The sequence below is a fragment of the Oncorhynchus masou genome, chromosome 23 (assembly GCF_036934945.1).
Source record: "Oncorhynchus masou masou isolate Uvic2021 chromosome 23, UVic_Omas_1.1, whole genome shotgun sequence".
Taxonomy (NCBI): Eukaryota; Metazoa; Chordata; class Actinopteri; order Salmoniformes; family Salmonidae; genus Oncorhynchus; species Oncorhynchus masou.
The window spans coordinates 2,719,762-2,733,440 of record NC_088234.1 but is presented as its reverse complement, the minus strand read 5'-3'; the positions used below and the strand labels follow the sequence as shown (position 1 = coordinate 2,733,440).

Below are 13,679 nucleotides of genomic sequence, written 5' to 3'. Positions count from 1 at the left end.
CTGGATCAACCCACATTATACTGTACTCTACCCACACAGCACTGGACTCTACCTACATTATAGTGGACTCTACCCACAATAAACGGGACTCTACCCACACACCACACTGCACTCTACTCACACTATACTGGACTCTACCCACATTATACTGGACTCTACCCATACTACACTGGACTCTACCCACACTAATCTGGACTCTACCCACATTATACTGGACTCTACCCACATTATACTGGACTCTACCCACATTGCACCCACATTGGACTCTACCCACACTACACTGGACTCTACCCACACTACACTGGACTCTACCCACATTAAACTGGACTCTTTAACCACTGGACACACTGGACACTGGACTCTACCCATTATAGTGGACTCTACCCACAATAAACTGGACTCTACCCACACACCACACTGGACTCTACCCACTATACATTACACATGGACTCTACCCATACTACACTGGACTCTACCCACACTAATCTGGACTCTACCCACATTATACTGGACTCTACCCACATTATACTGGACTCTACCCACAGTATACTGGACTCTACCCACATTATACTGGACACTACACAAAGTGCACTGGACTCTACCCACATTATACTGGACTCTACCCACACTACACTGGACTCTACCCACACTATACTGGACTCTACAAACATTATACTGGACTCTACCCACACTACACTGGACTCTACCAACATTATACTGGACTCTACCCACAATACACTGGACTCTACCCACACAGCACTGGACTCTACCCACATTATAGTGGACTCTACCCACAATAAACGGGACTCTACCCACACACCACACTGCACTCTACTCACACTATACTGGACTCTACCCACATTATACTGGACTCTACCCATACTACACTGGACTCTACCCACACTAATCTGGACTCTACCCACATTATACTGAACTCTACCTACAGTATACTGGACTCTACCCACATTGCATTGGACTCTACCCACACTACACTGGACTCTACCCACACTACACTGCACTCTACCCACACTACACTTGACTCTACCCACACTACACTCGACTCTACCAACACTACACTGGACTCTACCCACATTATACTGGACTCTACCATACTACACTGGACTCTACCCACACTAATCTGGACTCTACCCACATTATACTGAACTCTACCAACATTATACTGGACTCTACCTACATTATTCTGGACTCTACCCACATTATTCTGGACTCTACCCACATTATACTGGTCTCTACCCACATTATACTGGACTCTACCCACATTATACTGGACTCTACCCACACACTACACTCGACTCTACCAACACTACACTCGACTCTACCCACACCGCACTGGACTCTACCCACACTGCACTGGACTCTACCCACATTATACTGGACTCTGCCAACATTATTCTAGACTCTACCCACATTATTCTGGACTCTACCCACATTATACTGGACTCTACCCACAGTATACTGGACTCTACCCACATTATACTGGACACTACCCAAAGTGCACTGGACTCTACCCACATTATACTGGACTCTACCCTAACTACACTGGACTCTACCCACACTATACTGGACTCTACAAACATTATACTGGACTCTACCCACACTACACTGGACTCTACCAACATTATACTGGACTCTACCCACATTATACTGGACTCTACCCACATTATACTGGACTTTACCCACATTATACTGCACTCTACCCATATTATACTGGACTCTACCAACACCCTACACTGCACTCTAAGCCACACTACACTGGACTCTACCCACACTACACTGGACTCTACCCACACACCACACTGCACTCTACCCACACTACACTGGACTCTACCACATTATACTGGACTCTACCCACACTACACTGGACTCTCCACACATTATAATGGACTCTACCCTCACTACAATAGACTCTACCCACATTATACTGAACTCTACCCACATTATACTGGACTCTACCCACACTACACTGGACTCTCCACACATTATAATGGACTCTACCCACATTATACTGGACTCTACCCACGTTATACTTGACTCTACCCACACACTAAACTCGACTCTACCAACACTACACTGGACTCTACCCACATTATACTGGACTCTACCGACATTACACTGGACTCTACCCATATTATACTGGATCAACCCACATTATCCTGTACTCTACCCACACAGCACTGGACTCTACCCACATTATAGTGGACTCTACCCACAATAAACGGGACTCTACCCACACACCACACTGCACTCTACTCACACTATACTGGACTCTACCCACATTATACTGGACTCTACCCATACTACACTGGACTCTACCCACACTAATCTGGACTCTACCCACATTATACTGAACTCTACCTACATTATACTGGACTCTACCCACATTGCATTGGAATCTACCCACACTACACTGGACTCTACCCACACTACAAAGGACTCTACCCACATTAAACTGGACTTTACCCACACACTACACTGCACTCTACCCACACTACACTTGACTCTACCCACACTACACTGGACTCTACCCACACATTACACTGGACTCTACCCACACCGCACTGGACTCTACCCACACTGCACTGGACTCGACCCACATTATACTGGACTCTACCCACATTATACTGGACTCTACCAACATTATTCTAGACTCTACCCACATTATTCTGGACTGTACCCACATTATACTGGACTCTACCCACAAGTATACTCGACTCTACCCACATTATACTGGACACTACACAAAGTGCACTGTACTCTACCCACATTATACTGGACTCTACCCACACTACACTGGACTCTACCCACACTTTACTGGACTCTACAAACATTATACTGGACTCTACCTACACTACACTGGACTCTACCAACATTATACTGGACTCTACCCACAATACACTGGACTCTACCCACACAGCACTGGACTCTACCCACATTATAGTGGACTCTACCCACAATAAACGGGACTCTACCCACACACCACACTGCACTCTACTCACACTATACTGGACTCTACCCACATTATACTGGACTCTACCCATACTACACTGGACTCTACCCACACTAGTCTGGACTCTACCGACATTATACTGAACTCTACCTACATTATACTGGACTCTACCCACATTGCATTGGACTCTACCCACACTACACTGCACTCTACCCACACTACACTTGACCCTACCCACACTACACTGGACTCTACCCACACATTACACTGGTCTCTACCCACATTATACTGGACTCTACCCACACACTAAACTCGACTTTACCAACACTACACTGGACTCTAACCACACTACACTGGACTCTACCCACATTATACTGAACTCTACCAACATTATACTGGACTCTACCTACATTATTCTGGACTCTACCCACATTATTCTGGACTCTAACCACATTATGCTGGACTCTACCCACATTATCCTGGACTCTACCCACATTATACTGGACTCTACCCACACACTACACTCGACTCTACCAACACTACACTGGACTCTACCCACACCGCACTGGACTCTACCCACACTGCACTGGACTCGACCCACATTATACTGGACTCTACCCACATTATACTGGACTCTACCAACATTATTCTAGACTCTACCCACATTTTTCTGGACTCTACCCACATTATACTGGACTCTACCCACAGTATACTGGACTCTACCCACATTATACTGGACACTACCCAAAGTGCACTGGACTCTACCCACATTATACTGGACTCTACCCACACTACACTGGCCTCTACCAACACTATACTGGACTCTACAAACATTATACTGGACTCTACCCACATTATACTGGACTCTACGCACATTATACTGGACTTTACCCACATTATACTGCACTCTACACATATTATACTGGACTCTACCAACACCCTAAACTGCACTCTAAGCCACACTACACTGGACTCTACCCACACTACACTGGACTCTACCCACACACTACACTGCACTCTACCCACACTACACTGGACTCAACCCAAATTATACTGGACTCTACCCACACAGCAATGGACTCTACCAACATTATACTGGACTCTACCAATACTACACTGGACTCCACCCACACTACACTGGACTCTACCCACACTAATCTGGACTCTACCCACATTATACTGGACTCTACCCACACTACACTGGACTCTACCCACATTATACTGCACTCTACCCATATTATACTGGATTCAACCCACATTATACTGGACTCTACCCACACAGCACTGGACTCTAACCACATTATACTGCACTCTACCCATATTATACTGGACTCAACCCACATTATACTGGACTCTACCCACACAGCACTGGACACTACCCATATTATACTGGACTCTACCCATACTACACTGGATTCTACCCACACTAATCTGGACTCTACCCACATTGCACTGGACTTCACCCACAATATACTGGACTCTACCCACACTACACTGGACTCTACCCACATTATAGTGGACTCTACCCACATTATACTGGACTCTACCCACATTATATTGGACTCTAATTACACTACACTGGGCTCTACCCACATTATACTGGACTCTACCCACATTATACTGGACTCTACCCACACTACACTGGACTCTACCCACATTATCCTGGACTCCAAGAGAGTTGAATAAAGACTGCAGATTGACATCAAGTCAAAACCAATGAAGAGACCACAAAGAAATGTTTCTATTATAGAACAGGTTATGAATATAGAGACATGTTAATATTATAGAAAAGGTGATGAATATAGAGAAATTGTCAGGATTTGGCCAGGGTTTTTCCGGGTTTTGGTCACTAGATGCCCCCATTGTGCTTTTTGACCTTATGTTTTTTCCCTTGTTCCCCATTATTATTTGCACCTGTGCCTCATTTCCCCTGATTGTATTTAAACCCTTAGTTTCCCTCAGTTCTGTGCTCTGTGTTTGTATGTTAGCACCCAGCCCTAGTGTTCTGTGTGCTCTTGTCGATTCCGGTGGACGCTCTTGTGGAATTCTGTTTTTTGTTTTTGTTTTTGAGTATCTTTTGAGGCTTTTTTGTGCTATACCTACCACCTTGTGGATTTGCCTTTTTGTATTGAAGGACTTCTCTTTTTTACTTTATTAAATACACCGTCTTAAGTACTGCTGTGTCTGCCTCATCTTCTGGGTTCTGCTGACTATTCGTGGCTCAGTTGGTTAAGTGACTGTTTCTCACTCCGGAGATCCAGGTTCGTAACTGGTTCCTGACAGAAACACAGAGCCAAAAATGAACCCAGAGGCAGCCAGTTCCCAGGACCTTTTTGCCATGCTGTCCCACCACCAGGAGACTGTCCAACGCCACGAAGCCGCCCTGGTTCAGCAAGAGGCCTTAATGGCTAGACATTCTCATCTTCTGTCGGAGATGCTGACTTCCATTAAGCAAATATCTGATCGTCTTACCCCGGCAACAGTTCCCGTCCCAGTACCTCATATTCACGTACCCATGGCAGTTAACCCCCTGGCTGAACCTCGTCTTCCACCTCCCCAACGGTTCTCAGGTGATCCAAGTGCTTGTAAAGGGTTTCTCACCCAATGTTCTCTCTCCTTTGAGCTACAACCCTCGTCGTTTCCCACCGACCGGTCTAAGATCGCTTATATCATCACCCTGCTGTCGGAAAAAGCCCTGGCCTGGGCTACTGCTGTGTGGGATGCCCATAGTTCCTGCTGTGCCAGCTACTCTGCCTTTGCTGAGGAATTCAAATGAGTGTTTCAAGGCCCAAGCAGTGGTTCTGACTCAGCCAAACAGCTCCTGACTCTCCACCAAGGTTGGCGCAGCGTGACGGACTATGCCATCCAGTTCCGCACGGTGGCAGCAGCAAGTGGCTGGAACAATGAGGCGCTCACGGTGTGCTTTCTGAAAGGCCTTTCCGACACTATCCAAGATGAACTGGCCACTCGGGAACCACCGGACAATCTCGAGTCCCTGATCAAGTTGGCCTCACGCATTGACCAGCGTCTGAGAGAGAGAACTCAACCGTAGACCTCTAGCCCCTATCAGTCCCAGCTCCGAGTCCCCACCTTTATCCTCGCTGGCTCCATCGGAACCCATGCAGATTGGACGCATCTCCCAGGCTGAGAGAGACCGCCGGATGAGGGAGCGACGCCTGTCTATATTGCGGCAAACCGGGCCATTTCCGTTCCACGTGTCCCGGGCTCCAGGGAAACGCTCTGTCCCGTACAGACCGGGGGGAACTGTAACGGGAAACATAACCTCCTCCCATCCGTCCAACTCCCGTCTGCTCATTCCAGTCACCCTCTCCTGGGACAACCACAAGCTTCACCTTCAAGCCTTGGTAGACTCTGGAGCCGCAGGTAACTTCATGGATGGTGTCTGGGCGAAGGAGAATGGCGTTCCCTCTGAACCTCTAAGTGAACCCATGAGGGTCACTACATTGGATGGAAGCCCTTTGGGATCTGGACTTGTCACTCATGTCACTACCTCCTTGCGACTTTCAGTTTCACAACACCAGGAATTGATGAACTTTCATTTGATCTCCTGTTCCGAGTTCCCTCTCGTCCTTGGATACCCCTGGCTTCACAGCCATAACCCTCACATCGACTGGTCTGTGGGCACTATCAAGCAGTGGGGTCCTACGTGCCAAGCTACTTGTATTTTCCAGAATTCCCCGAGTTCTACTCCCGAGTCTTTAGAATCCATCGACCTGACCCGAGTTCCCGAGTGTTACCATGACCTCAAACTGGTGTTTAGCAAACAGAGGGCCACCATGCTACCACCCCATAGACCTTACGATTGCCCCATCGACCTGTTTCCGGGCACTTGCCCCCCAGGGGTCGGATCTTTTCCCTATCTCCACCCGAACGAGCTGCTATGGATACCTACATCAAGGACGCTCTGGAAGCAGGCCTCATGCGTCCATCCACCTCCCCGGCGGGAGCAGGGTTTTTCTTTGTGGCCAAGAAAGACGGTGGATTACGTCCTTGCATCGACTACCGGGGACTCAATGCCATAACCGTCCGTAACCGTTACCCGCTACCCCTTATGGCCACAGCCTTCGAGCTGCTCCAGGAAGCAGTTTTTTTCACTAAGCTTGACCTGCGGAACGCATACCATCTTGTGCGGATCAGACCTGGTGACGAGTGGAAGACCGCTTTCAACACGCCTACTGGTCACTATGAATACTTGGTGATGCCCTTCGGCCTGACCAACGCCCCAGCGGTGTTCCAAGCGCTCATAAACGATGTGCTTAGGGATATGCTTAACATATTTGTGTTTGTTTACTTGGATGACATCCTCATCTTTTCGAGCTCCCTTCAAGAACACACTAAGCATGTCAGACAAGTACTCAAACGCCTCCTGGACAGCCATCTGTACGTTAAGCCGGAAAAATGTGAATTCCATTCATCCCGAGTACAATTCCTGGGATTTGTAGTGGAACCCGGTCGAGTCCAAATGGACCCCAGGAAGGTAGGGGCGGTAGCGGATTGGCCCACCCCCAAATCCGTTAAGGAAGTTCAGCGTTTCCTGGGCTTCACAAACTTCTACCGCAAGTTCATCAAGAACTTCAGCTTGGTGGCAGCCCCTCTCTCAGCTTTAACCAAGGGTGGCAATGCAAGGTTTTTGTGGGGAAGAGAAGCTGAGACGGCCTTCCAAGGACTCAAGCAGCGCGTTCTCTCTGCTCCCATCCTGATACTACCGACTACGGATGAACCATTTGTGGTGGAGGTAGACGCATCAGAGGTTGGTGTTGGAGCTGTCCTGTCTCAGAGGGGTGAAGACAAGAAGCTTCATCCGTGCGCTTTCTTCTCACACCGGCTTACCCCGACTGAGAGGAACTACGATGTGGGGGATCGTGAACTCCTAGCGGTTAAGATGGCATTGAAGGAATGGAGACACTGGCTCGAGGGGGCTTCTCATCCGTTTCAAGTGCTTACGGACCACAAAAAATCTGGAGTATATCCAGCAGGCGAAGCGGTTGAACTCTAGACAAGCTAGATGGTCTCTTTTCTTCAATCGATTCCAGTTTATCCTCACCTATCGGCCCGGGTCGAAGAATCTCAAACCGGATGCCCTGTCCCGAGTCTACGCTCCTGCCATTCGAGATGACACGGACATGCCTGTCCTTCCTGCTGCTAAGATTGTGGCTCCGATCTCGTGGCAAGTTGAGGATACCGTGAGACGTGCTCAAGCTAGCGAACCGGACCCGAAAGGAGGTCCTGCCAATCGGTTGTTTGTCCCCAAGGCAGTGAGGACTCAGGTCCTTCTGTGGGGGCACTCCTCTTGCCTCACCTGTCATCCGGGCGTAGGTCGCACCTTGGAGTTCATCCAGCGTAAGTTCTGGTGGCCTACCATAAGAGAAGACGTTGCCACTTTCGTCAATGCCTGTCCCGTGTGCTGCCAGGGCAAATCTTCTCACCTCCGCCCTCAAGGACTCCTTCACCCTTTACCTGTTCCCCACAGACCCTGGTCCCATATCTCATTGGACTTTATTACTGGACTTCCTCCATCCCATGGCAATACTACTATCCTAGTCATAATCGACAGGTTTTCAAAGGCGGCCAGGTTCGTCCCTCTGACTAAGTTACCTTCTGCCAAGGAAACGGCTGAGTTGGTAATTAATCATGTGTTCCGAGTCTTCGGCATTCCTCAAGATATGGTTTCTGACAGAGGTCCCCAGTTCGCCTCAAGGTTTTGGAAGGCCTTCTGCCAACTCATGGGGGCTTCTGCCAGTCTATCTTCAGGGTACCATCCGGAGTCCAACGGCCAAACAGAGAGGATGAATCAAGAGCTGGAAACCACCCTCTGATGTATGACTCGTGACAACCCGTCCACATGGTCATCCTTTATTGTTTGGGCCGAATACGCGCACAACACCTTGCGCTCCTCCTCCACTGGTATGTCCCCGCACGAGTGTCAGTTTGGCTATGCTCCTCCATTGTTCCCGGACCAGGAGGCAGAAGTCAGAGTGCCTTCAGCCTTGAAGTTCGTCAGACGCTGTCGGCTCATGTGGAGGAAGACCCGTCTTAATCTTATGCGTTCCTCACAGAGGTACCAACAACAAGCCAACAGACGTCGCCGTCCCGGGCCTACCCTGCGCCCCGGCCAGAGAGTCTGGCTCTCCACAAGAGACTTACCTCTACGGGTGGAGTCTCGCAAGCTGTCCCAAAAATACATCGGTCCCTTCAAGGTTGCCAGGAGAGTTAACCCAGTTTCTTATCGCCTACACTTACCCAGATCCCTTAAGATTAATCCCACATTTCACATTTCATTGTTAAAACCTGTTGTTTTTTCTCCCCTTGTCCCGGCAGACAGACCTCCCCCTCCGCCTCGTGTCATTGGAGGCCAGCCGGCTTATACCGTCCATCGGATACTGGATTCCCACCGGGTGCAGCGGTCCTGGCAGGATCTGGTGGACTGGGAAGGCTACGGTCCCGAGGAGCGCTCCTGGGTTCCTGCCAAAGACATCCTGGACCCTGACCTCATTCGTCAGTTCAGGGCCCTCCACCCTGAGAGAGCTGGTAGGAACGTCAGGAGCCGTTCCTAGGGGGGGGATTCTGTCAGGATTTGGCCAGGGTTTTTCCGGGTTTTGGTCACTAGATGCCCCCATTGTGCTTTTTGACCTTATGTTTTTTCCCTTGTTCCCCATTATTATTTGCACCTGTGCCTCGTTTCCCCTGATTGTATTTAAACCCTTAGTTTCCCTCAGTTCTGTGCTCTGTGTTTGTATGTTAGCACCCAGCCCTAGTGTTCTGTGTGCTCTAGTTGATTCCGGTGGACGCTCTTGTGGAATTCTGTTTTTTGTTTTTGTTTTTGAGAATCTTTTGAGGCTTTTTTGTGCTATTCCTACCACCTTGTGGATTTGCCTTTTTGTATTGAAGGACTTCTCTTTTTTACTTTATTAAATACACCGTCTTAAGTACTGCTGTGTCTGCCTCATCTTCTGGGTTCTGCTGACTATTCGTTGCTCAGTTGGTTAAGTGACTGTTTCTCACTCCGGAGACCCAGGTTCGTAACCGGGTCCTGACAGAAATCTTACTATTATAGAACAGGTGATGAATATAGAGAAATGTTACTATTATAGAACAGGTGATGAATATAGAGAAATGTTACTATTATAGAACAGGTGATGAATATAGATAAATGTTACTATTATAGATCAGGTGATGAATATAGAGAAATGTTACTATTATAGAACAGGTGATGAATATAGAGAAATGTTACTATTATAGAACAGGTGATGAATATAGAGAAATGTTACTATTATAGAACAGGTGATGAATATAGAGAAATGTTACTATTATAGAACAGGTGATTAATATAGAGAAATGTACTCACCTCCACCTTGTCCGAGGCTACAGCATACCAGTGTACTCAACAGCACTGAAACACACAGAGAGAACTATCACTATAGTACATGATGTAAACACTGAAACACACAGAGAGAACTATCACTATGGTACATGATGGAAACACTGAAACACACAGAGAAATTAACACAGATAATAATGTCCTTAAGAGTCTATTGATCTAACTAACATAATCCAAAAATCCCAAATCCATCAGTTTAAGAGATTTTCAATCCTCCTGTGTTACTTTCCATCTGCTGTGGAAAGTACGTTGTTCTCCAAGTGTCAAGGGACTCATCTGAAGGTAACCCATACAAATGAATGGTAGTATGGAGAAAAATATATAGATATTAACCCATACAAATGAATGGAAGCTTGGAGATATATATATAGATATTAAACCTTCATCTGAAGGTAACCCGTACAAATGAATGGAAATATGTAGATATACAGTGGGGCAAAAAAGTATTTAGTCAGCCACCAATTGTGCAAGTACTCCCACTTAAAAAGATGAGAGAGGCCTGTCATTTTCATCATAGGTACACTTCAACCATGACAGACAAAATGAGGGGGAAAAAATCCAGAAAATCACATTGTAGGATTTTTTATTAATTTATATAAAGTAGCCAAAACTGTCAATATAAGTCTTTGAATGAAGAGATGGAGATAAAACGTTCCAGTCTGAGTATTTGTTGAAGCTCGTTCGCTGCAGTGAACTGAAAAGACAGGGATGCTTTGGGGACCTTTAACAGAATGTGACTGGCAGAACGGGTGTTATGTGGAGGATGAGGGCTGCAGTAGATATCTCAGATAGGGGTGTGAGGCCTAAGAGGTTTTTATATATAAGGATCAACCAGTAGGTATCATAGATAGGGGGAGTGAGAACTAAGGTAGTTTTTCATATAAGGATCTTGCGATGGGTATACAGAGATGACCAGTTTACAGAGGAGTATAGAGTGCAGTGATGTGTCCTATAAGGAGCATTGGTGGCAAATCTGATGGCCGAATGGTAAAGCACATCTAGCCGCTCAAGAGCACCCTAACCTGTTGGTCTATAAATACATCTCAGTAGTCTTGCATGGGTAGGATGGTCATCTGAATCAGGGTTAGTTTGGCATCTGTGGTGAAAGAGGAGCAATTACAAGTCTAGATTTAACTTAGTTTAGATTTAGATTGAGTCTGCAACTTTGATATGTGAGGGACAGTGTACCGTCATACTCCCAAGTACTTAATGAGGTGATTACCTCAAGCTTTAAACCTTCAGAGGTAGTAATCACACCTGTGGGGAGAGGGGCAGTCTTCTTACCAAACCACATGACCTTTGTTTTGGAGGCGTTCAAAACAAGGTTAATGGTAGAGAAAGCTTGTTGGACACTAAGAAAGCTTTGTTGTTGAGCGTTTAACACAAAATACAGGGAGGGGCCAGCTGGGTAAAAGACTGTATCATCTGCATATAAATGGTTGAGAGAGCTTCCTACTGCCTGAGCTATGTTGTTGATGTACATTGAGAAGAGCTGTGTGCCTAGGATCGAGCCTTGGGGAACTCCCTTGGAGACAGACAGTGGCTGAGACAGCAATGTTCTGTCTTTATACACTGCACTCTTTGAAAGAGGTAGTTAGCAAACCAGGCCAAAGACCCCTCAGAGACACCAATACTCCTTAGTCGGCTGACAAGAATGGAATGGTCTACCATACCTTAAGGGAACATTTTGACATTTGCTGTATGGTTAGTGAGGTAGTCCATATTGCAAATGTACGGTCCCTTACTAGACGTCCGAAAACGTTTCAAAAATTTGCGGACGGCGTCGGGCCGAGCGGCAGGGCCGGGAAGTCATCAAGCGAACTTTATCGGTTTCCGTTTAATAAAATAATAAAATTTTGGTCATTTTTCCACTGTCCCAGAAAATCCCACAAGAGGGCATAAGCAATCATATTGCAAATGTACAAAACATCACGAATCACGACGTTTCGAAGCCGAAACTTGGTGAGCGTAGGTTTGGCATGATGGGCTGTTGGCCCCGAACAAGATGGCGTCTAGGCCTCAACGGTTTTTGAGTTATGGCCATTTTTCTTGGAAAAAAAGGTCCAAAATGAAAATAGAGAAATTATTTTCAACTCCACGTCAAAGTCAAGGTGCCTCCGGTGTCAATAAAAAAAAGAACCAGCCATTTATCTATCGTCATTTAAGAGAAATCGTACAATGTCATATTGGTGATGTTCAAAAATAGTTTTTTTTTTTAAAACAGTTACAGATCCAGTTGCAGGGTGTTCATATGAATCTTTTTAAAGTGTGCTGCGGAGCTCTGTGAGATTTCTGTGATTTTCTATGATTTTCTGAAATAACACACACTCACTAAACCCTCTGTAAATAACTCACTTCTTAACGTAAAGACTTAAAACTCAGGATTCTGTAAAGGCATACCCCAATCAGGATATGGGTAAATTTATAGCTTCCTGTGCCAACCGGAAGTGCCTTAAATGGTGTCATAGTGGCTGTTTCCAAGGGTTAAAAAGGTCAAATCTTTTCAAAACTTCATATGTGTGATTAGGCAACCCCCAGTAACTGTAAATCAGTCATTTTTACCATACAATTTCTAAGGAAAACTAAATCACACACACACACAACTTGGAAGGAGGGACGTATTGGGGTGCGTAGAGACAGACAGTGGCTGCAATATTTAGCTTTGTTCGAGGTAAAAACGAACCGTCAGACCTAGAGTTCTGAAACTTTAGAAACCTGTTCTAGACCTCAGGTCGATAGTGCGTGGTGAGTTAGGTGGCTCTAGAAGATTCTCAGACGGAGAAACAGCCTCGTACATTTGCAATGATTTCAATTCATTTTGACCATTACGAAAATGACGACATTTAGAAAAGTCTCAGAGACACACAACTAGGTGCATTGAAACCGGCTCGGCCCATAGAGACGGACCCCAACGTTTCTGTCCGATAGCTCATTCAAGGACCCCATAGCAAGGCATGGAAAAAAGTGGATTTTCAGCACCAATTAGGGATTTGCTCGAGCACCGAAGGACCTATCGAGCCGAAACTCGGGATTCGGAGTCGCCTCATATAGGCCTACACATAATGTCTGAACTGGACCCGCAGCTAGAACGTAACTACGTGTTTTACGTTTTTATTGTGTTTTAAACTGAAGGCGCTGTGAATTTTGGGCCTGCTCTGACATATGTGATAGTTGGCTTCTAAATGAGTTGGAAAAAGCTGGTTTGGTGTCAGTTTTTTATCAGTTTGGTATCAGAATGATCTCTAATTGACTGATGGACGGTGACTTGCTGGTGACTCTTGTCCAGTTGCAATATGTTTAAAGAGTGAGGTA

General features: G+C 46.4%; 1 pseudogene; it reads right to left on the bottom strand.

Annotated features, from left to right (window-relative positions):
* LOC135510172 (low affinity immunoglobulin gamma Fc region receptor III-A-like) overlaps positions 1 to 13,679 on the bottom strand; it is a 99,264-nt pseudogene that overhangs the window by 73,712 nt on the left and 11,873 nt on the right.